The sequence below is a fragment of the Accipiter gentilis genome, chromosome 17 (genome assembly GCF_929443795.1).
Source record: "Accipiter gentilis chromosome 17, bAccGen1.1, whole genome shotgun sequence".
In the NCBI taxonomy this organism is placed as follows: Eukaryota; Metazoa; Chordata; class Aves; order Accipitriformes; family Accipitridae; genus Astur; species Astur gentilis.
The window spans coordinates 10,499,040-10,525,223 of record NC_064896.1 but is presented as its reverse complement, the minus strand read 5'-3'; the positions used below and the strand labels follow the sequence as shown (position 1 = coordinate 10,525,223).

At 42.7% G+C, this 26,184-nt stretch overlaps 1 protein-coding gene across 3 annotated transcripts in view; it reads right to left on the bottom strand.

The window, feature by feature from the left end:
• The window catches only part of TSPAN4 (tetraspanin 4), a 475,717-nt gene that overhangs the window by 348,484 nt on the left and 101,049 nt on the right, over positions 1 to 26,184 (bottom strand). Inside the window, exon 1 of one of the 3 annotated variants that reach the window (XM_049820770.1) lies at positions 436 to 454. The exons of the other annotated variants lie outside the window; for them this stretch is intronic. The gene's annotated coding sequence lies outside the window, so the exon portion shown is untranslated. Of the gene's footprint in view, positions 1 to 435; positions 455 to 26,184 lie in introns of those variants that run through there. 3 annotated transcript variants of the gene reach the window in all.

Here is a 26,184-nt window from a genome sequence, read left to right as displayed (position 1 = left end):
CACACTGAACAGAGGACCCCTTCTCCCTCAATAGCACAGGGAGGCAAGGGAGATGTGGTGGCTGACTTCCCTGGCTAATCTGAGACCCAAGCTGGGTGTCCCTCAAAGAACAACAAAGAAAACAAAAAACAAAGTCCAAACCTAGTCACAAGGAAGCAGTTGCAGCTAAAGCATTTGCAAGGTATTGTGGTAACTCATAGGCCCAGATGTGTGAAATTATTTAGGTTGGAAGGGACCTCTGGAAGTTACCTAGCTCAACCCCCGTGCTCAAAGGAGGTCCAGTTAGATCAGGTCACATGCTGGTTTTGCTACCAAGCCTCCTCCTCCTCCTTCACTTTCTTGCTTGACTTATCCCCAGCCAAGGAAGAACTCATTTTCCTTGATTGTGTCTGAGACAGTGGTGAAGTGATGGGTCCCAGGCTTTTTCATCCTTACCCCGCTGCTTGCTGGCAAGTGATCCTGAGAAGTCCTCTGTCCTGGGAAGCACTCTGCCTCCATCAGCAGCTACCATCAGCACATCCCAGAGCTCTTTGAATAAGGCATAACCTGCTGCCAGGGAGGGTCCTCTGAATTCACAGCAGCAAGACTTTAGCCCAGGCTCTGAAACCTAGGAGACTATACCCCTTCCTACAGTCTTGGTGAGCTATAACACTCCCCACTATCATCTGACATGCCTGTTTATCCAGCATGGTTTAGTGACTTCCTGAGTCCCAGCTAACTGGTCTCCTTGTCTGGTGATGTTGAGGAGCTTCAGAGGTCAGCTGCTTTGCAGGGCCATGAATTTCTCTACGTGGTCTTCCAGTTTCTTATTTTCACTGACCATCCCCTTGTGTCAGGTGATCAGGTGCCTGCATTCATCCTATTTACCTTCTTTATACCATTAATTACTGTCTTCTGCTTTAGCCAGATCCCTTCTTATTTGTCATCTTAGGATAGTCTATAAGATTTCCAAACCTACCACAGAAGAATTTCTTTCCTTGTTTGCCTTTTCAGCATGAGAATGAGCATTGTGAGCAATACAAGCAAATTATATGCCTAGATAAACAGTACTTCTTCACAGGGCCCTCCTGGAAATTAGTTGCCAAATCCTGACCTGAACTCCTAACATATTATAAAGGGGCATTATTCTGGAAATTTTTTCTGCCGCATGGGCTCTTACGTGTTTGTGCACATTGAGAACATAAGTGAGCACAAAGTAATGCTACCCAGGAATAAATCTGGGGAAGTATGACATTTTGTTTTTCTACTAGATTAAAGATTGCCATTGTACCACATTCACCCAAGGAGCAAGCAAGAAAATTGCTTCTAAGCAGCAACTTAGTAAACTCCAGGGCAGTAGAATCAACTCATCATTTTCCCCACTTTCATGGAGAGGAAAGCTTTGCTTGAGGAGGAGGCAGGATGATAGTTCAAATGAAAAAAATAAAATGAAAACCCAAGGCTAAAAGACAGTGAATAATCTATCCCTCTACAAGGTATGGTAATCCCTTTGAAAAGCACAGCTGTAATCTGACATATCTGCAGTGACTTTCTGAAAGCAAAAAGAGGAAAGATATTTGAAGAATTCTTCATACTATGTCATTGTGAAAGGCTACCATTGAAAAAGAGACTTGATAAAAATTAGTTGGCGCTACCTCAGTTCTCAGCTGGGCAGCAGACTCGGAGCGAGCCCCTGAACTTCACACTCCCTTGACTGTGCCAGCCCACATCCTTACTGTGCCCTGCTGCTGTGCAACACACCCCACTTCTCATTAAGGTTTTCTCCCCTCAAGAGAAAGCCTCAACAAGGAAAAAACAAAAGGATATTACGAACACTGTCAACAAAGGATCCTGATTACGTCTTCGCCGCTGAAGCACTACCAACACTTGCAGAGGTTACCAAATTAGGCTTTAGTTTCCCCATGCAATTCACTGCTTTTTTGTATTGGGTTTGTGTGGCGGGGTTTTGGTAGCGGAGGAGAGACTGCAGGGGTGGCGCCTGTGAGAAGCTGCTAGAAGCTTCCCCGGCTCCAAATCGGACCTGCCTCTGGCCAAGGCCGAGCCCATCAGTGACGGTGGTAGCACCTCTGGGAGAACGTACTTAAGAAGGGGAACCTGCAGCAGAAGAGGGCAGTGGGATGTGAGAGAAAGCCCCGTGCAGACAGCAAGGTCAATGAAGAAGGAGGGGGAAGAGGTGAGCTGGAGGAGGGATGCCCCTGCAGCCCCTGGGGAGGCGGCAGGCTGTCCCCCTGCAGCCCATGGAGGGGAGCGGGGGAGCAGATGCCCACCTGCAGCCCGGGGAGGACCCCACGCCGGAGCAGGGGGATGCCCCCGAAGATGGCCGTGACTCCACGGGAAAGCCTGCGCTGCAGCAGTCTGTGACTGAAGGAATGCAGCCCGTGGAAGGGACTCACGCTGGAAGAGCGTGTGAAGAACTGCAGCCCATGGGAAGGACTCGCATTGGAGAAGGTCATGGAGGACTGTCTCCTGTGGGAGGGACACCATGCTGGAGCAAGGGAAGAGTGAGGAGTCCTCCCCCTGAGGAGGAAGGAGTGGCAGAAACAAAATGTGATGAACCAACCCCAACCCACATTCCCTGTCCCCCTGTGCTGCTGGTGGGGAGTGGGTGGAGAAAACCGGGAGTAAAGTTAAGCCTGGGAAAGAGGGAGGGGTGGGGGGAAGGTGTTTTTAAGATTTGGTTTTATTTCTCATTACCCTACTTTGACTTGATTGGTAATAAATTAAATTGATGTTGTTTCTTCCCCATATTAAACCTGTCTTTTGCTTGTGACCACAAGTGCTGTCACTGTCCTTGTCTCGACCCACGAGCCTTTCTTTATATTTTGTCCTCATCATCCCACCAGGTGGTAGTGAGCAAGCAGCTTCATGGTGCTTTGTTACCAGCTGGGCTTAAACCATGACATTTTTTAAAACACTGGCTTAAAACTGCTCCACCTCTTCTCCCACCCCACAGGTATGCCTGTCCTCAGCCCAGCCCACTCCTCTCAGGGGGTGCCAGGTCAGCTCTTCATAAAGCCAGGTAGTGAACAGGACCAGGGAACCAAGGCAGCTTTAGAAAAACTACCCTCCCACTACCTCCCTCCCCAAAATGTGTTTTTTGTTGTTTTTTTCTCTAAAAAGGTGAGCCAGGTTGGTGCCCTGAGCAGGGTGGCAGCATGTGCAGTTGCACAGAACAATGGATGGAGATACTGCTATGCCTTAGGGGTGCAAGATAGCAGCAGCTGTAGCTAAAACAGGTATTGCTGTCAAAAAAACCTGTATCACGGAACCACAGCCTTAATAAAGTAGTGTTTTACACTCATTTTGCAAAGGGTTTGATGACTAAACAAGTGGCAAGACCAGGTACAAAGACTACTTGTCCTCCTTTGTCATGATGATTGATCATAATGTTAAAGTTAATGGTACTTTATTCACCCATCAAAATATTATTCCCCCCAGGGGGGTACAATGTGGCAAAGATAAATGAAGAAATGAGAAGTCTAGCACTCTATATTTGCTCCTGAGGTCTCCTGATTTATGCTGCACAGGAGGGATGCCTTGCACTGAGCTGATGTGTGGCAGAGTCATGCATCTGTTCAGTTATTTCAAATAGTTCAAAGACAGCTGCCTGCTTCATCAAAAGCACCCGCGTGTGTACTAGGAGTGTAAAAGGCCACATATATATGAAACAAAAGTGCGTGAAAAATATCTGTTAAGGGTACCAAATCAGGTTTTGTAACAGATTATTTTGTGAATACAGATGTCTGGGGAAAGCACAATTATTAAGATTTAAAATTACTGGTCATGTTTTTCACTAGTGATTAGCAATTAGAAACTTCAGAGTTTTTACAGAACCATAAAGGAGCCACTCGTGTTAAATTTCAAAAATCCTTCCCCCCCATGTATTGGCTTTGTGTGGCAAGGTTTTGGTAGTGGGGAGGGGTTACAGGGGCGGCTTCTGTGAGAAGCTGCTAGAAGCTTCCCGTGTCCAACAGAGCCAATGCCAGCCGGCTCCAAGACGGACCCGCCGCCGGCCAAGGCCAAGCCCATCAGTGATAGTGGTAACGCCTCTGTGATAACATTTTTAAGAAGGAAAAAAGTTGCTGGGACAGACAGAAACAGCAGCCACAGAGAGGAGTGAGAACATGTAAGAGAAACAACCCTGCGGACACCAAGGTCAGTGAAGAAGGAGGGGGAGGAGATGCTCCAGGTGCCGGAGCAGAGATTCCCCTGCAGCCCGTGGTGGGGAAGACCATGGTGAGGCAGGCTGTCCCCCTGCAGCCCAGGGAGGTCCACGGTGGAGCAGATATCCACCTGCAGCCCGGGGAGGAACCCACGCTGGAGCAGGTGGGTTCCCAAAGGAGGCTGTGACCCTGTGGGACTCCCGCGCTGGAGCAGGGTCCTGGCAGGACCTGCGGATCTGTGGAGAGAGGAGCCCACGGAGCAGATTTTCTGGCAGGACTTGTGACTCCATGGGGGACCCACCCTGGAGCAGTCTATGCTCCTGAAGGACTGCACACCGTAGAAAGGATCCATGCTGGAGCAGTTCATGAAGAACTGCAGCCAGTGGGAAGGACCCACGTTGGAGAAGTTCGTGGAGGACTGTCTCCTGTGGGAGGGACCCCACGCTGGAGCAGGGGAAGAGTGTCAGGAGTCCTGCCCCTGAGGAGGATGAAGCGGCAGAAATAACATGTGATGAACTGACTGTAAACCCCATTCCCCATCCCCCTGTGCCACTGGGGGGTGTTGGTAGAGAATCCGGGAGTGAAGTTGTGCCCGGGAAGAAGGAAGGGGTGGAGGGAAGGTGTTCTGAGATTTGGGTTTATTTCTCATTACCCTACTCTGGTTGATTGATAATAAATTGAGTTAATTTTCCCCAAGCTGAGTCTGTTTTGCCCGTGACAGTAATTGGTGAGTTGAGCTCTCCTGGCCTTATCTCAACCCAGAGGCCCTTTGTTATAATTTTCTCTCCCCTGTCCAGCTGAGGACGGGGAGTGATAGAACGGCTTTGGTGGACACCTGGCATCTAGCCAGGGTCAACCCACCATACCCCATAATATTGGCATGAAATGAGATTTAAAGGGGAGAAAGAGATTAAGTGTACGCAGAGTTCTCCACTGCTTGGAAAGCACTGATTAGCTGGCTCCTCCCAACAATAACTTTCTTCACCTTCCCATCCCAGTGGACTTGAGGAGCTACGTGAACTTGGGTAGTCAGCCTACTGGCATTAATCATCTCCAAGATTACTCTCCCTATAAAGAGAGGTACACTTGCAACACCTATCTTTATGTTGCTAGCATCTCCTGCACTGAGGAGCTAGGTTAGTCTAACTGGTGTCAACTGCAAAACCAGCTACTAAAACACGTATGTAGGTGTACCCTGGTCAAAGCGGGTATAAAGTCAACAAATCCTTATCTACAGTACCTTCTCCAACTTAGGTAAGTGTTGGTTAACTTTTTTTGCACTATAATAACCATGAGAAGGAAGAACATAAAAAAAGAGAATGAAAGATCTATAAGAGGTGCCTAAAGGCAATGAAAAATGCAGCCTGTGTGAGCTATTCAAATAGATCCAGTCCTCATCGCTCAGCAGCCAGGAGGGCCCATTTATCTTGCATTAAGTTTTTATGGCGTGCTTTTGCCTTGAGCAGGACTTTTGAGCTGTGACTATCTGAATGGGGAAGATTTAAATTTAAAGAAGAGAGTGATTGTAAATGTGTCATTTAAGTACTTTACAAACGTTATTGCAAAAGGTAATGTAATTCAGAAGCTGCCTCTTTTCAATTAGTACAGAAGGTAGAAGCAAGGCGAGCCCACTCCACTATTTTAAAGTTTTGCTATAGCAAGCAGAGGAGCATCCTTCCATAAAGCACACTATGTAAAGCATGAGCCCCAGCTTGCCTATCAACAAGTTCACCCATTGCTGTCCTTACTGGAGTTGTCCAGGGATATCTCAAACAAGCCAAGTGTAATGTGTGCTCTAGCGTGTGTAAAATTAGATTTCACAAAACAAAATGTATAAATAAGATTTGTGTTGATTTTTAGTGCCTAAGAGACCTTGTAGGTATTTCAGACATTTGTTACGCCCCAAAGCTGACATTATCAGCTCTTTTGGGGCACCTCAGAGTTGGCCTTTCAAAACTCCAAGCTCACATCCATATTTTCCACATGCAGTAATACACACAGGGCACTTGTTGGAAAGAGGCGGGACTGATACCTAATTAGTAGTTCTCTTATTAACAGTGGCAATAACTGAAACCATTCCCTAGGAAATAAGTGCTCCATGAAAGAGGATATATCGTCAGCCCAAATCTGGATACAGAAGGAACAGGTAGATATGTCCTTACTATTTTTATTATAGAGTCACACGTTAAATCTGTAATACAAGCCCTAAGCCTTCAAAATGGTTGCAAATCAAGAATTAAAACCAGCACTCACTCTCCCTAACTTCAGTTGCACTGCCAACGATAAAACTATGCATCAGCGCTGGAAACCATCCCTGTTAAATGTCCCATTTCCTGCCGGGGGGCAGCACACGTTTTCTCTCTCTAAGCCCAGAAGTCAGCAGGCTAGTAAATGGTGCTGGGTATAAAGACAAAGAATACCAGAAGGCATCAGAGGAAAAATACATGGGGAGGGTCCAGATGTGTTGGTCTCACATGTGTGATAAAGCTCTGGCTGCTGCAGTAGACAGTGCTGAGAGCCTGTCAGGAGTGAAAGGTGTTGGTCCCGTGGCTTGATTTGCTCTCCAAGTACCAGTCCCCACCTTTGGTTTACTATTTAATAAAGGCATTTCAGTGGTTACACATCTCGAGTGAGAGACAAGGCAAGGTAATACATCAGTCCTGCTGCTGAACCACACCAGCAGAGTATTAGCATCTGGAGGACTGCAAAGTCTCAACATGTGTTATCCTGTTTAATGTCTCTGCTAAAGACACTCCAAGAAGAAATATCTGTGATGGGCAGCTCTTGAGAAACTGCAGAATCAGCTCAGAAGGAATTTGCTGTGATCATTACCTGAAAACAGCTATTGAAGGCAACCCAAAAATATGTGATTACATCAATTGAAATGCTCCCTATCCTTTAAGATCATTCCCTTTGAACAAAAGCATCCTCTTTTCCTTTCGATGAATGTTGTTCTACGTCCTCTTCCCCTTCTCCCAAATAAGACTAGATCATTACTGACTGCTACTGCAGCTGCTATCAATGAAGCTAAACTGCTTTATCCCAGTTAAGCATAGAGGAAATAAGCCCTAGATTTTGTGTAACACTTGTAGAGTGACTCCTAGCATATGATTTTTCTGTGATCTCCACTTTCCATACCGTACAACTTTCCCAACCTTCTCTTCCATCTCAGGTTATGTGGACATAAACATAGATGAGCCAAAAAATACCAAATTCTCTCAGATTTAGGAAAAGTCAGGTTAAATATACTATATATTTTTACCAAGAAACCTGGGTAAGAGAACTTAAATCAAGCGTAGCCTGCAGTTGGAGATGGGAATTCATGTCATGCATTCTTGATATGGTACAGTATCACAGATATTTCTCCATTTGCAATTCAGCAACAGTGCAAAAATGCAAAGCCTTCTAGGAGAACAGAGCCCCCTTTCCTACTTCTTCCCACCCCAAAACTCTTGCTCTGCAGTAGTCAGGTATGTTGCCCATGTACCAAAACAGAAACCAAGGATGTGGATGGCGATTCTGCCATTCTCCCCAAAGAGGAATGCTTTGCCCCAGAATCTTCCACAATGACAACACATCACAGAGTGCACACACCAGCCCCCAAAGGATGCCAGCCTTGCCACAACGCTTTATCAAACAAATCCCTCCAGTCCAGACGTACTCTGTGTCCAAGAGCCAGCATGTTTCCCATCTGGTGTTCTAGACATCGGAGCAACTTAATTTTCTTATCGCAAGTTGGGAAAAAAATTTTCTACCTCCTCTGCTTTCTGGTCAACTGTTAAATGTCCAGGTATGCTGTATCAATGATGAGATTCTGTCTCATAGGAATGACAGAACTAGGATGGACTAGGAACAACACACTGGCTTACACGAATGGCCATGCAACAGAAAAAAAAGTAGGATTACCTAAAATGTCTAAAAGAGAAACAGCTGACCTGTCTCCTACTCATGTGTGCTTATACTTACTGTCAAGGTATACTGTCATACAAACACCATCATCCACATCCACACACACTTTTAAAAACCACCTGTATGTTTAAATGCTGCCTATTGTCCACAAGTTTCTTCCCAAGAAAGACTCATCTACTGAGCAGATATGTACAGATTGCACCATCATCACTTGCTGCCAGGGCTCCTGTGAATAATGTCACTCTTTATTTTTTCATATTTATTAAAGCAAATAAATATATAAATCACAGTACCCATTCTGTTTTCTGTGATGGACCATAAATGCCTCTGTCATCAGTTGATTTATTTGTGATCAGCAACCTTGCTCCGACTTACATTCTCCCAGTGAGGATCCAGCAGTAACAAATCTATGCCATATAGGGAATTCACTTGTTTAGATGAGAAGCAACTTGCCACCACCTCTACCATAAACATCATACACCTTTAACCTTAAAAGGACTAGAAGACCTCAGCAACCAAGGAAGAACCACCACTGGTTAAAGGCAGATCCTAGGCAGGCAGATGAAAAGAGCTCCTTACAGTTTCACTAAAAACAGTGGAACAACATTTTAATGAAATAGTGTTCATTAGAATTGAAAACATTTCATATCTTGGTATGCAGCAACACCAGGGATATAATGAAAACCTGCTGCAGCCTCTCAGTTTTCTACTCCTAAGTGCAAAGTGCGCTTCTGCACCCTTGTCAGTGTTAAGCACATAACATCAGTCCAGCACAAAGCCTGTTCCGAGCTTAGAAGACATCAGACCAGTGCAGTTACCCAACACCACTCCAGGACTGCCTTTCATGCACCAGGTGCCCTGTCAGCACAGGATAAGTTGAGACAGCCTTTGGCACCGCTCAGAATAAAAAAAGGAGCTTCCTCTGCAAGACACAAAAAAGAGACTGTGGCAGGATGTAACACGGATGCAGACAAGTCCATCTGACCTTGTTCAAATAACATGAAGGGAAACAGCCTCCATTAGCTGATTGAAATCTAATGCACATAACACTACTGAACATCCCAGACATCCAAAGTAGAGCATTTCCCTACCCTCTCAGATACTCTGTAGTAGAAAAGCTTTAGGCAGTGAATTCAGCTGTGGCCACCAAGGGTTTGCAGGCTTATGTAGGACCACAGTACACTAGTCCTAGAAAAGGACCATGCAGATGTGCTATACACATCATCCTCTCTTGCTCTGATAGTCTCAGCAGATGATGGTGAAGGTCTCTGCTGAAAAGAGGGTTGTAGGAAAAGGAGCTTCCCACTGAACAGAGAGGTGTTAGCAGGGGGCAAGACTACCGGCCCAAGAAAGAATCGTAGGGCATGAGGAGACAGAATTATTTTTGTGTGGGGCAGGGTATTCTGAGCCTAGTGTGTACTTTCAATCAAAAGGAAAGTATTCACTAAACCTAGGCAAAGGTGGTTTGCAATAAATAGGTGCAAAATAAAAGGACCATATTAAAGTGAGACAGGGAAAGGGATAGATGAATCAACAGAGACCAAGGCGGCTATGGGAAGTGATTTGTGGTGTGAAGGAACAGGATGGGGGAAAGGAGCAGTTGAAGATCACAATAAGCAGGAAAGTGTGAAGGCTTGTAAGAAGATACTCACCCTGCAGAGACAGTGAACTGGTAAGTGAACACTATCCACAAGAGTATTTAGGAGATTCTTTGCTTCTGTAGTCTTGGTGATATGACAAGTTCTTTGCAGATGTCTAAAGCAACAAAGCTAGTAATTCCTCTACTGTCCAATCTTTGTGTTGAAACATCAACATTTACAGCTACCTGTATTTTTCCTCATTCTTTTCGTTTTCCCTTCTTAAGCACCTTGGACAAACAACAAATGGCTCAAAAGTGATGAGCTGGGAATGGTATTTAACCAAAGAGTCATTAAACACTGGTACACTGAACAATGCTCCTTGAAACAAGGAGACATAATTATTTTCCTCCTTTGAATAAGTCACAGCAGATAAAGATGAAAGGCTTACTACATTTTCAGGAAATTTATTACTACTTACTTAGTGCACAACTTAAGGCATTGAAAATAGCTAGAGTCAGGAAGTTTTAAGGTCTGTATTCTCAAAAGCAGAGCCATTTAAAATTGCCTTTTGCACACTTAGGTCTAAAATAAAAGTGCACTCCATGGGCTATTGATTTATTCCGGCCAACTGCAACTTTAGACAACACATCCCATTATAAAATACTCGTGGATGTTCTCCTGGTTCGTGGTTCATTTACAGATCATTATAGCACTGTTATTATTTCATACATCAGTGCTTTGTAATAAACAAAAGCATTGCCCTGGAGGGGCTTCAGTTTAATTGACATTTCTTCTTCCAGTCTTTCTGTTTGAAAATGGTGAGAAACTGCAGGAAGTCCCTCAAGGACAATAGGCTTACAAGGGCACCCTATCAATTTTACGAAAGCCCACCCATCAATTTGTCCCTGTGAGGCCAAAGGATGAGTTCGCCTCCCAGTAAAAGGACTTGCAAGGCTACAGTGTGTCTCATCATTTACCTATTTCTTTGAAAGCTAAGATTCACAGAGTGATTTCAAGGGCACAAATGGCTGAAACATCCCATTTGACAGATGTCACATCACCAGCTCACATTTGACCTGAGCTCCCAAACTGGCCAGGTTTACGGTTCACAAGTTCTTGAGATTATTCCCCCTCAAAAATTTTAAGCTTTTTCACTAATATCCACACAGTGCAGGGTACTGCTGGAGATTAGAGAGCTCAAATACTTTTTAACTGGTAGGGATTGCCACTGAGAACTACTGCACAGGTGCAGTGTGTGATTCCTGTTCCAGCGTGTTGGGGTGCCAGGAGCAGTACTGGCACGTGTCATCTGTCCTTAGCATAGCAGGGAGATAAGGCTCAGAGAGATTTTACCTAGGGTTATAAATTGTGGTGGGGATGGACCACGTGTCCGCAAGGAAAGAGCCACCCCGGTTGACATGGTCTGTGATCTAGGGCAAGACATCCCCATAAAATTAGAGCAAAAGCCGTGATCACCTTTTGTTAAGTGTTTTTACAGCCTTAGACAACAGGCATTACACAAACATGAAGGATTCATTCTATAATTAACATATGCACTGTCCTATGAAAGCACTTCACACCACTAAAAGCCTAAAGAGTGCACATGGACAATTATTTTTATATCACTGTAGGGTTTTAAAATTTTATCTCATTTAATTTCCACTGAAAGCACTCCTCCCATACCCATTCTCTATTTAATTTTAGTTGTGGTCTAAGTGCCATTTCTAAGATGCAATAGATTTGAAAGTTAAGTGGCTTCCTACCATGCAACAGCATAATTCATGTAAAAAATAAACCCAACAAAATTATAAATTCCAAATGACCCAATTGGAAATCACAGTTCAAAACAGAATACAGGACACCCTCACAGGTCTCTGTAGACCCCTGCATTGGAGGCATAGCAAATACACACTTATTTTATGGAGGAACACAGCAGCCTGCAATACAAATCTCAGACAGCAAAGTCCCCAAACTCCCGATTTTCCTTCATGATCCAACTGCTGCAGCCAACTCCAGCAGAGAGAGTTTACAGCAAAAAAATGTAGCACCAAATCATAAAGTGGTAAGGCTGCAGATCTTCAAGCCTCTTTGGGAGCTTTCCCAAATTACTCACATGGCCACCAGTCTGAAAGACAGTTTGAGGGTGTTTTTAACCATTCACCTGCCTCAAAGCTCTGTCTAAATGCAGTTTAGTACAAGTGGATACATGCAGGCCAGCTCCATGATTGCCTAATTTGTATTACATCCAAAATCAGCCAGCAGTAGCATTCAAGAAAGTCAGGGGAAAACATGGGGTTTTATTCAAACCTCAGGTTTTTGTCAGTATACAGTTGACACGTGTGTGTGCACACCCAAAGCACTACTGAAGGTGAGGGTTGAAAAGGTCTCAAGAGTTTTTCTGTCCAGCTTCCCAACAATGTAAACACAGGTACATGTGAGAGATCATATACTAAAACTGTATCCTCAAATAATAGCAGCAACAGCAAATGCTTGTCCTGGAACGCCATCAAGGAACTTCAAATCCCCTTTGTAGCTCCTTTTAAGTGTCCGAAATTGAGCACCAGAAATCATGGCCTCGGGAATCACTATTATACACATTCACTATGTCTGTGCCTTTTATGTATACATTTAGTATAATGTCTAGTAACATACAGATGTATTATGTACATTAATTAACAACAAATTATTTTTGAAGAGCAGGAACAAATTGAAAAGTTCATAGAAATGCCTTCTCCTTATGAATCAAATTTTTCTCATGAGTCCATACCTCCACTCTCACTCTACTATGGTTGGATTCAAATAGTTTAAACACAGCTTCCAGTGATGCCACATCATGTGCTAAGTGTTACACTGAGCAGCCGGAAGCAAAGATGTAAAGAGGAGAAGGAGGGGATGCCACTCGGCTAGAAAATGAGCCAGGAATCAGATGCCAGCCAAGGAAACAAATTGACTTCTGCTGAAGAGGTTTTTTTTTATTAAAAGATTAAAAAAGCAGATTGTCTGGCTGAAAAATGAATATGTGGTGACTCTACTTAAATTCTGTTTTGAAGCACAGCCCAGGTTCAAGAACAAATAGAAATGATTGCTGAACTGTAAAAGCATAGCATCATTATCGCCATCAGTTATACCCATCAGAATAACAGCTCACTGTGAATCTGCACCTCATAGTTACACCAGGACACGGTGATGGAAGGAAGTCTGTCATAGCAGACAGATGTCTATAAAGAAAATCACAGACAACACAACAGGTTGTGGCCTGAAGCCAAATTTCACAGAGCTGATCTCTATGAATTCAAATGGGCCTTAAAGAATATCTCTTTCCAAAACTCTTTGTATGGAGTAAGGGATGGGGGATCAGTGCCTGTGCTTTTCTTCGAACAGGACAATGCTACAGATCTACGGTCAGATTAGCAGTGGTGGAATTTATGTGTCACAGTGATGACCCAAACACCCAAGAGTGAGATTTAAGTGTCCTGCCAAAATCCTCCATTTAAAAGCTAAGATTCCATGCAAACTGGACTGGCTAGAGGAAATTTTTGTCCTAAAACAGAAGTTTGATCAGTTGTGAAATAAGATGCTCAATGCTTTAGCCAAAGCCCACATTATTCAGGATCTCAGGAGACAGATATATGGGTTGAATAAGGGAAGGCTATGCACGACAGACCAGCAGGCACTGAGTCCTTCTAACCACCAAGGGTCACTGTTGATACACTCAGACGAGGAAACAGTGGGGAAAGTACTTTTGATTACAAGAACAAGAAATCTACTTCAACTGAGAAGGCCCTCTAATCCCTAAGATGCCTGTCAAGGCTTGATGATGCTCTTCTAGGATACTTCCCATGGCAATAGCACTCCTGACTGCAGTGCACAGCCACCAAGACAGGATGGAGGTTGGTCGCAGCTGCCTTTCAATCACAAATTTCTCCTCAATCATTTACATCTCATGCCAGAACAAAGCATGCTAGCAAGATCCTTAACTGATACACACCCACGGACACCAACAGCAACTTGGCTACCTCACTTGTCATTCCCAAGGCATATATTAGGCATTAGCAATATATGCCTAATATCTCAATCTGCAATCTCTAAACTTTCACCTTCCTTTGCAAAGGTTAACATGGGGTCACATGACCTTCCTCTCTGTTGCCATAGATAAGGACAATTCCCTATTTCTTTTCTTGGGAATAGCATTCTTATTGATTTCTGACTTTTTTTCCTTCCTTTAGGATAGTAGTCAAAGCTCTGTCTACTGGGCTAGTATCAGCTGATTTCACTACTCAGCCTTACATTATCTTCCTTCTTGTTCAAAAAATTGCTATCATGTCATCATCTTATTTAGCAAAGGAGGAAAAGATGATTTTAAGCACCAATTTACTGTATCTCAGGCCCTCTGTCTTCAAATACCAGGGGGAGAGAAAGAACTTCAGCGTTAACTAGACAATGTGCTAATGCACACACCAGAGTGCGGCATTGTCTCAGAAGGCAGCAGCATATCTTGCATACATGTAGCATTTCAGCTTATTTTTCTTTTTAAAAAGGGACAGTGTGCAGCCAGAAACCATCCAAATATGACTAATTTACACACTCTGGAATAATCCAGCTGCTGTACCGCAGCTTCGCACCTGCAATAGCGGGCTGCAGTCTGCACAGGCTCTGCAAACTTTCATTCGGCTTTAGGATATCTCACACCTATGAAAAGTCCAGCTGCACTGAGCTCACACCAGGCTGGGGAACTGGGCAGGATGCTCTGCAACAGCAGCTCCAGGTTGAGCCATACCTGGGTCTTGACACTGCAAAGGTGAGAGAAGCATAAGGGAGTATTCTGAGCTCTCCCTGCTGTCACTAACGCAGAGAAAGCGGCACATGAACAAGGGAAAGGAGTCTAGCACCAGCCATGGAGAGACAGGCGAGCGAATGAAGACGCAAGCATTTTTAAAACCTCGTACAGAGCAGCAAGGACAGGGGCAAAAGCAAACTAGGACTTAAGAATAAAGGGGGGAGCAGGAAATTGCAACTGGCTGGGCAAAGGCAGGGAAACCGACAAGAAAATACTGTATCTGATGGGGTCAGGAGATAAACTGTAGGTTGAAAGTACACAAAAGCTAAGTGATCAAGAGCACAGGGACTGAAGCAGAGCTATAGGGAAGGAGCCTGACTGGCTGTAGGGCCACACTGGGAAAAGACAGGCTTGGAACAAGAGTAATCTAGAAAAAGAGGCAAAAGAGGTCACTCTTGGGAAAACAGGCATATGCATAAATCATGCGCTCCAGTGAATATCTACATCCTGAGCAGGGTGAATGCTTCTTGAGCCTTATTGCTTCTCTGCTGCCAACAAACTTGTGTGCAACCTGCTGGCAAAGCACCTCAAAAAGAGCACTCAGTTATATAAAAATGAAGAAATGACGGAATTTGTGTCTTACACTTTTGCCAATGTGAAGTCACTCATATGGGCCTCCACCTCCAACAGAGGACAAGTGGCCACTGCACTGCAGATAAAGGCAGGCAGCACCAGCCTTTAGGAAACCAGCTGCAGGAATTGGTGTTAGTGTATATGCAGCCTCCTGGGATTGTCAGTCAATCAGGAAGATTGGCTGGATGAATATTCAAAGCCCAATACTCGGAGGACAGAAGGTAACCAAGCCTCTTTTGCTGTAAAACTTCAGAAGGAATATGAAGGCAGCAAACTATCTTTAACTCTTCAAATTACATTACACATTCATTAATTACATTAAATATTCCCTGCACATTCTAGCTATAACTTACATCACTTATTTCCATCTCTGCCGAATTAGGGGACAACTCACTTACAGGTCAGGCACAAAAATCCCATTTACCCAGCATCGGCATGATAGCACCTTTACTTGAGATGATCCCTTGCAAAAAGGTGTGGCACATGAACACTGGGACTTAAGCACAAAGCAAGTCCCTGCCCTCCACTCATTCATGTGCTTGCTTAATGACAAGACCCTCTATGGCCATTAACTGGACTGCTCATGAGAGGAAACCAGACCCATGAGTATGGACCATATTGAAGCTGAGCTGAGGAAAAAAAGGGTAAGTCCTGGGGAGCCAGGGCAAGCAATTGCATGATAAAACAAATGCGCAAGTATAGTCTTGAAGATCAGAATCTCATACAGACTCACACCTGCAGTGTGATTATTGAAACTTCCCTCTCCAGAGAGAGACAGCTGGCTACAACCTCAGGTCCAGAAATGGAGTGAGCTGTGGGTCAGCAGGCCCTCCCTGTGAACTCCTGCTGTGGCATCTAGTCTGCATTGCACACACCCACAAAATTCCTTGTCTGGGATTCAGAACTGCTCAGTAACAAAACGGTCCTTGAAAAGTTGCTCTGAGCCTGACGATTCAGCATAGAAACAATAAACCTTCCTTTAGGAAACAACAAAATAAAACGTGAACAAGAAAAGAGCAAAGGCTTAATTAATTTGTATCCATTTACTAATGGCAGACTATTCACACCATGCCGGGAGTCTCCCTTCCATTTAACAGTACAAGAAAGGCAGAGTACTTCTGACCTGCTGACAAGGTTGTAGCTGACCTCAAGCATAATGGACTTAAGTAAAGGAAAGGAAAATATTACTGTGGTTGTTACCACAAAGACTTGAAAGGTCGTAGTCAGCAACACAGCAATATTCTGAAACGTATGCTACTGAGGGACTGTCAGCATAAAAGTTTCAGCTGTAAATATTGTCTCTGCAGTAGCAGAAACAGAAGATGTTTTGTGTTCATCGTCCAAATTGAATTAAAAAAAAAAATCAAATATCAACCAGTCAGGCTATATACATATACACACAAACACGCACACACATAAATCTTCCATCAGTTGGGAATGTTGCCAGCTTCTGATGCTGTGTCTTGAATTAACATTGCAGTTTCTCTCTCTGAGTTACCCCAAAGCTCTAACAGATTGTGCAGCGCTTGCATTAGCACCCACCTGGAATGAACAGAAGGGGAAGGTGGTGAGGGAAAGATGGCAAGGAGCATATAGCAAGCTCACAGTGGTTTAGGTAATAAAATAGAAAGCAACTGAGGCCATTCACCAACTGCTGCCACTCAGCATTAGCACAAGACTGAACTAAACTCTGCCTTCGCAGTCATACATACACAACTCATCATCTTCGCTGTGAACAGTTCACAAGCGCATGAGGACAAAATTGAGCCTAAAGTGATACAGAAAGGCTGTATCTGCACTCAAAGAAAATGCCCGGCCACATAGTGCTGAAAGCTACATTTGAAAAACACATTGGCCACCCAGACCTAGCTGCTATCATCCATCCAGTCCCCTACTGTCATGATCAGCTTGATCTCAAAACACATCTGAAAAGAGAAGATCAATGAAGATACAGAGTGGGCAGCTTCTGCCTCTGCGCCAACATTCATCAGCTGAAGCAAGGAAACACACGCCAGTCATTTTGTATAATAGAACGAGTCACCTTAACAAAGCTTTGTCACAGCATCCATGTCTCACTGTCAAAACAAACACTGACAGTCTCAATGCCCTTTATATAGCTACAGAGACATCAGCCTCTGACAATATTTGATTCTGTTAATGTTATCTCTTAAGCTTATTTTGGATTTCACAACACATCTACACTAGAAATGCAAGGACGTAGCAACAGTATCAGCTGTTCTGGTGGACACTACCGAGGTGCTTTCTGTGGAGGGAAGGGAGGAAGGTTAGAAGTCCCAGAAATTACATTTGCCTTAAGGCTCTGCAGCAGTCAGGCACCTGCTAAAAGTCAGTAAAATGTGCATCTACTTGGAAGTATGAAGGCTCAAGTCCTCACCTCCCAGTGCAGACTACTTATAAAATTATGACCCAGCATTTATTTATTTATTTGTAGTAATATGAGAGTGCTGAAATGAATGGAAGAGTTCTGCCTAACTTTGAGATCAAAAAAGCATTTTCTAAGGTTCCAGGAGAAAAAAACCAAACCCCATACCAGACTCCAGCCATGCACCTTCCCCTGCTTCTGTGTGATTTTTTGTATTTTGTGGTGTTTATAGGCAGTAGTTCACCAACTTGAATACAGAAAATTGCTGGTTGTCCAGAATAACAGCACAAAGAGCAGCTCTCTGCTATTTTGTTCCAGCATGTCTGCATCTTGTCTTTCCTTCTGTAAGATGTTTCTCCAGGGTAAATTAAACTCCAAGCTCCATTCAGCTCATAGACCTTCCACAAGATCATCAGCAAAGGCTTATATATAACATGAGCCATCTTAACTAGTGGAGCATGCCTGCTTTAGGACCACAGTACTACTACTTATATCCTTAACACATCTCCAGGTGATTAAGGTAAAGAAATTAGGAGGAGCATCTTACTGAAATCCCTGTGAGAAACAAACTTACTGACCACTCATTCATTCATTCAGTGCCCTATGATGCAGACATGTGCTCTTTCTAAATAAAATGAAGATCACCAAATCTGTTCATGAAGGTCTTGTATCAGCCATTGGGAATTGATAACTCTAAGCCATTTAAAGGTAACATGCATCTGAACAAGAGAAATTTGAGAGTAAAATCTGCTCTCTGTTAAGCATGAAGCCCTGTTTCCCCAGCAGAGTGTTTAGAGTTACTTGAGGCAATGCCTATGCACACCAAGGTGGGCAAATGTCTATGCTTACTGAGTGCCTGTCAGAAAAATGTACTGCTGGTTATCTCCTGGGCCAAATTCTGATTCAGAGAACTACAAAGCAAAAGTGAGCAGTCAATATCCCAGAAGATCTGTGAATGAGAGAGACGATTATAAGTCCAGATAGACCTGGGGGAGCCATGTAAACGTATTACAAGCACCAAGATTTATATTAATGCCTGGAGCTGACAAGGTCTCTCTTCTTATTTAATTGCCCACTCATGACTACTTAGTGACTCCACGTGGGACCATGAGGTAAAGATGAGTGGCTCTGTCTAGCCTCAACACTGAATGCAATACAACACTAATATAAAGAGTGAATCTCCCAAGCACAGTTCACTATATTATCAAGCATTTGCTGACAGCTAAAATAATTCAATTTAGGGTGGAAATACACCTTGCAATGCACAGACTGGTCTCTGCACACTAATCTGGCAACAATCTTGCTAGGAAATTTGCTACTGAAACCTCTGCCTCTCATCTCTTGATAAATGCAATCTTGTGCTACTTACATTTGTTTAAAATGCTACTGTAGAGATTCCTCTCCAACTTAGAGCTACAATCACAGTAACTCCTATGACTGTCTCCACCTGCTCTCAGTTACTTGTTTTAATGCTGAGGGTCCCTCCTGGCTTCTCATCACGCTTATCCTCTATCACACACTGACCTCCCAGCTCCACTATACCAAAATCAGTCTGTACCATTCATCTGCAAAGGTTTTCAGGAATCAGTTTTGTCCTCTCCTCTCCCCCGGCAGTGCCTGCACATAAGAATATCTGTTAAAAATCCTCATGGCCACCTCCTGGCATCAGAGATCTCATCAGGTAGAAAGGCCAAAAAGTAACCACAAACAGCAACCTGTGAGTGGCTGGGCAGATACAGATAGAGACATATAGTGTACTCTGCTGCCATGTTCTCCCCATTCTCTTGTGTTCTTCATATCCGTTTATTGCCTCTGACTTGACTACAAGTTCTTTAGGGCAAGGACTCCTGGATAATAAGCCTTCATGTAATACATTATTGATGTCCGTGTGGGCTTCTAGGCACAACTGTGATACAAATCCTAAATGACAGTGGTAAGACAACTACTGGCATGAGCTTAAAAGCCAAGCTGAGCCCTTTAGAAAAGTCTGGCCTCAATGATAAATTTAGGCTTTTAAATAACCCACAGTCCCAGAGTACTCAAGTGACTCATCTACTGCAATTAATTTATTCTTACAACACCTAGGCTAGACAGGGAAATTTAAGCTCCCTCACTTAATGACTTTGGGATACTGAAGGATGCGCAAAGAGAGGGACGGAATGCAAGATCTACAGCCTTTGATCTTAACCACAAGATTGTATTTTCTCCCTTTGGGAACTACAGCCTAACTCCTGATCTCAAGTCACCCAACATCATACTTAACACACTCTCCTGATAATTAAGAAGTAGTATGATCAAGCTGCCTCCAAAGAGCAACATCCCCTCTTACACTTATGAAACAAGGTCAAAGAAAGTTGGAATAAGCAGGTGTTACCCTTTGCAATCCAAAAGGGATAGTGCATTTAAAATGTGTGTTACTTAAATCATAAATGGGTAGATGTGAGCAAAATCTTCAGATACACAGTACGCGTGTAATACTGGGAGAGAGGAAGGAAGGAAAGATTGGATCCAAAATATTTATTTTCATCTTTAAATTCTATTAACTCTCTTCCTGGCACAGCAAAAAAGAAACGAACCTCTTAATTTATCCTCACAGCACAATATTAAATAGGAAAGTTTTAGCTCTGCTTTACAGTTGAAAAATTGACATATACTGACTTACCTAAACATAAAAGAGTGAAACATTGAGCAACTCAAACGGCCCATCTGGCCAAGTACTTTTTGAAGCTATGTAACAAGATGAAAAAGCAAATAACCACTGAAACAACACACTGGGGAAATGCCTATCTCAGAACAGCCCGGAGCTCTGTGCAAAGGACGGGCAGCCTTGACCCTCAGCCCTTTGCCTAAGATGTAGAGCTGGGTCCAGTTCCTACTTTACCATAAACACAACCCAAGCCTACCATTTTTAAAGTTTCTGAAAGGAGTATAATGATATTTCCTTTCTGTCTCGCCCATCTAGGTGCTAAACTCTTCAACATCACTGACAGTGTGTTCATAGGAAGCACAGTGCAATGAGATCCTGACCAGGAACGAGGCCATCAAGCTGTGTCATGGCAAGCGCGATAATGCCTTCAAGTCAAAGTGACAGTAGAATCACCCAGTTCTCACAACTATGTAGGTGCATAATTACAGTTTAGAGTGTATTTGTACAGTCCAGGTGTTTGCCCAAACTTCTTAGGGTTAATTATAAGCAGTGCATTAAGACAGCCTCGCCTGCACTCCCACTAAGACCATGTATGAGTGCTATGAAATGCTACGGCACTTTTCAAGAAGAAACTGGCATTTGCAGAGAGCAAGCATGGATAATATGGAAGACATTGTTATAATCAGGCATCTTGTAACTATTCTTAGATAACTGTGCCTCTGATAATAAGAGCCAGCAACTGCATTTAACTTGCTGAATGCTATTTAGCAATACACTTCTAACTGAAGTTTTCTAAACAAGTCGCAAGAAACACAATGAAGTAATTTATTATAAGCAGACTCTTCATAAAGCAGAGTTAGAAATTAGGAATCATGAGTATTTACACAAAAAATTACAATTCTCCATGACTGTGTAACAGGCAACAACAACTGCCTGGTATACCTGTATATAATGACACAGTGTAACACTGTTGCCAGCACAGAATACATACAGTTAGAAGACAAACAGCTGCAAAAATTACAAGGGTCATGAATCCTCTCCAGCATATAAAACTAGCCAGAGAAATTTCCACAGGTTACCGGAGAGATGGCTGTGCCACATAGGAGAGGAGCGCAGGCACGCTCACCTAGCAAAGACCCATGTCCACCCACCTGTGATGTACACAGCAACAGCCTTAGGAAACCACCACCTTTCTGTGCGGCACATGAAGCCCTGTCAGTAAAGACACCAATACCATAATGTGACCTCCAAATCCTGCACTACCTTCAGCCAGCACCAGCTTAGTTTCGTGCCACAGTTTTGGATACAGAACTCATGGTTCAGGCTTAATGAAATTGCGCATTAATTCTCTCCTTTCCTTGAACACAATGAACACCCTGGAAAACGATGAAGAACTCAAACATAAAACAAATTTTACAAACAATTTTACTGGCAAAATCCATGTGAAAAATGAACTCTGGGATACAAGAGAGCCTCCTCTCTTCCAGAGAGCCTCAGCTGGTACCACAAGGCTAAAATGACTTAAGTCCAGAAACAACACAAACTATAACAACAGATTTATTAACATTTTCTTTAGCATTTAGGCACTAAAGACATTGAAATGGTTAACCTTGTGTGAAATGGACTCCCCCTGTAAAGCTCCAGAGTGTTTGACTATACAGAAATAATACCCAGAGATTATTCTTTATTTTAAGTATAGTCTAGTTGGGCTGAAAACTGCCATTGTAGAGGACAGCCTCTCCGAAGAGGCTTCAGACTCTTAACTCTGCCATGGTGCTGAGGAAGTTAATGAAATTGGTCGACTTGATTGGGGGATCATTTTAATTTATTTCTAAAACAGGTATCATTCCTGCCTCCTCCCGACTTACATACATTGCATTTGGACTCCATAGTGAAGGAACAAAGCCCAACAGAATGGGAAAGAGAAAAAAGATATGTAACAGAAGTGAGAAACTGGTATCTAAAGCAAAGCCTAAAACCCAGATAAAATCACATCACCAAGTGCCACAAAAACAACGAGCTTCAGCCTAGCAGAGAAAGCAAAACCTTGAAGCATTCAGATGAAATCCTCACCTGGGCAAAGTTCATTTGGTTTTGTAAATGACAACAACAGGGTCAGGATTAGCTTCTCTGTGTGTTGAAATACACTAACCTTATTGAGATGCTCGTCATTGTAAGGATTCCAGTTAGCACTGTAAAAATATAATCTAAATTCTGCCTCTGTGAAAATCATCACAGTAACGCAGTGGTAGCAACAATAGAAAAACACAGCATTTCAAAAGATCCACAACTCATCAGAACAAGCATTTCTGCTGAAATCTTAGTGCTTAATAAAATCAAAACACTGTTGACAATATTAAAAAAAAAAAAAATTATACAACTCATTTCACTCCACAATGTTCCCAGAAGAAAAGAAGAAAGAGGGTTTTGCTCACTTTTCATTTTTAAATTACTTTCCCTTATTTTAAATTCCATACTTTTTTTTTCCATATTACATTTACACTTCAGATGTCAGAATCTAAATGAAATGTTTCAGGTTTGAAATTTGAATCAAAAAAATACAGACTGTAAGTCAAATATCTCCCTATACACATGTGAGGCTACAGAGTTTTCCTTCGTGTAGTCTTTCAACATTTTTAGGTTTTGTTCCAAGTCAGCTGGAAGCAGAATCCTTAACAAATTTCCAAATGCCAGAGGAAACTGGCCTTCCACCAGGCTATTTCCACATCCCTTTGCATGAACTGATTTTGAATGAGGATCAAGAGAAAGAAATTTTCTAAAGGTAATTAAGGAGAAATTCCAGAAATCTAAAAATTAAAGGTGATTTATTTTTTTTTTAAACTAATGGTATAATTGAACTCACACAGACAACACTACAAAGACACTTCATACTGAAGAGTAGCCTCCAAGGCTCAGAAGTCAGAGTGTGCAGCTTTCATAAGTTGAGCAACTCATGAAAGCTCCAAGGGGAAATGCCACATTTAACAAAATAATCAAAGTGGCAACTGTGAAATGAGAATGCTTCACGTTCAAGAAGAAAAAGCTAAATTAAAAAAAAAAAAACAAACAAACAAAAAACCACCCAACAAACAGTAAAGTTAATCAACTAAATTTAAAGTTTTGTGTTACATGGCAATTGGTCTGTCTCAGACACGACTGTTTACATCAGCTGTTGAGTAATTAGGACTGCAGCTAGTAACAAGCATCTCAGCAGCTGCTGCTTTGTCCAAGTACACATCGTATAAATGTCCATAGAGAAACACGGCTGTGTTATCACAACGCGCCTGTCTGAAAACACCACACCTACACAGTCACTGCTCCCATTCAGACATGGATTACAGCCGCACAGATAGACAAGTAATCTCAGTAGCACATCATGTTGGCAGTCAGCAGAGCCACAGCTAGAGCCAGTCCAAAGTAAACACCCCTGAAACATATACAAACATGGGTGCTGAGTCCTTTAGCACTGTTTTGTTCTACAAATCCACATCTATGAGGCTGCTCTATTTTATTTTTTATATATACATATGTAAATACATATATTCTTAGATAAATATCTAAAGAGTACAGGAAGGGCATTGTGGGCGTCATCTAACATGAGACCTTGAAAGCTGGAATTCACCGTGCTTGTCACTGTGTTTGTGAGTCATAAACAGTGCAGTGAAAACTCATTAATCACTTTCCCAGCAACTTTTCCTCACTAACCTTTAGTACATGGATATAATAACTTTTTTCTCAGTATATGAGCTTTAGTCATAGAAAATACATATTTATACAAATTATTAATTAATCCCTTCTCGACATCTACTGTGCCTGAAACATCTGGCATTTTTTTCTCTTAATCAACATGCTTCCCACAGGCTTGGCATTTTAAACACAGTTATTTTAAATAACTCCAATTGTCAACACCAAATCATGTTTTGTGCCTTTAGATGGCTGCAAATATAATTACTAGAGACAATCCATCAATTGCTAACCCCTGAACATGTCTATTGAGACACAGAGGCTCAGAGAGGACATGCATTCCTCTGTTCCTTGCCATCTTCTGCATACTTATACAGGTCTGCAGGACTGTTACAAAAGAGCACAGAAGATTGCTTGAAAGCCATCATAGATATGAAATAATCTGCTTTTTACAATTCTCAAGGGGCAGCATGCATACAGACTAAACGAGAAGGTTCTTCTTCCTATTCCTTGTCAGGAAATAAGCTCCTGATAAAGGGATGACTGTTTTATTTTATTCTCTATTAACAGAGATCAAGGACTAAGGGAAGAAGGATGAACTTTTTATTTTCCCCACAAGAAAACATTCCCTATAGGTCTGGGAACTGCTACCATGGTTCACAAGAGAATCTCGTGTGTGCCTTTTTATACATTTCCAGTCCAGTGTTTCAAGCAGACCTCGGCCCCTGAATTGGGCTAATCCACTGGTTTTCCAGTTCAAGGTACAAAGCAAGAAAGGCAACTGGACTTGAGAAATGCTGATGAACAGCCTGGTATCCAAAGGGCTATAAAAAAAGAGCTCCACGTTTCAAATTGGACTAGGGTTTTCAGGGCTATACTGGGGACTATGACCCCAAGATACTCCAGCATAAGTGTGGTGGCTCACCAAGCAACCAGAAAGCAGGTACGGCAACAGGAGGACAACGGGAGAGAAGGCAGGGCAGGGAGCTGCTAGGTGTAAAAGCAGGTCACATGCTAGAATAAAAGGTAGGTACTGTCCCAGAGCAGAGAGGTTAGGAGCTATATGACACTGGCACTGTGCCCACAGGAGACGTGGAACAAACTCCTGCACTTGCAGGAACACCAGCAGCACGGTAAGCAGCTGCAACATCCAGAGTCTGTAGTAGAACCAGGAGTGCTCGCTACCCCTTGCTTCACAGACGGAAATTCTCCCATGTAGTATACAGCTGCAGTGCTTTCTAAAGCTCCTTCTGTGGGGACCCTGGTGTTGGCCTTTCCATTACACACAACAAAAAGTGTTTTCTCACCTCTGACACTGAAATGAGTCCTATTTCTAAAACAGCTGTCTTGCACCATTTGTCACTTAAGAGAAAGCCCTGAATAAACGGAGAGTACATTGACCTGTGGCTAAGAAAAATGTTGCTAAGACACACAGCTTAATTGCATCTGTCAAAAATGTATTCGTGCTCACTACACCTGATGAATCATCACCACACTCTTTCTGACTGCCAGACTGAACTCTTTAAGGACAACAGAAGTCTTGGAACTCAGCCACCTCTAGGTTGAATCTTTAAATAAAATACTATAAATAATAACAAATGTATTATATGGGTCTTCATGCAGGTATCTTGGACAAATTCCTTGTCACGGCACTAAAATCATTGTGCTTACAGTCTTCCTAAAGTTTCACAGAAGGGTCTTATCACTTCCTCCTCCCACCCTTCAAACTTGTATTGTATCATCTAAATGATTATCACAGCCCCCCACCCCAACTACATTTCAAATGGAATATAAACGAATTTTACTGGCTTACATTTATTTCGTTTCAGGTTCAGTTAATACTCACAGTATGTGATCAGTGATTTAATCTGCATGAAGAAGAACATACAATATACCATCTTAGAAATAAACTACATTTCAGTGACTTCATGATGAACTTCCCTGTGGAAAAAAGCCAACTTAATGTTTAAAATATGGCAATTCTGTGAATCTTGTAATGGTGTTGCAATGGAGTTTTGCAAACCTAGAGCTCAGAATAAGGAAAACCATACATGTATTTGTCAGCTGCTTTGACTAAATGTTTTAGTCAGAATTAGAGATAAACTCATAAGAGAACTCCAGATTACTTCTCTAGGCATGATTTGGTTTTCCAGGTACAGCTTTGTAAGCAGGATGTCACAAAAAAAGCATATCAGAATACACTGAAGTAGCAGGGAGTTCTGTTAAGATTAAATATAATTTTTTTTCAGTTCTTTCATAATTTTTTCTTCTCTCTTAAATCTCATCAAGGTTTGCCTATCATCTTTTAGAGTCTCTATCAGTATGTAGACCTGGGGTATACAACCACCAAATCCCTTTCTCGTGTCTCCCCCTGGCATCCCACCTAGGCTTAAAGGCAGGTTCTGGCT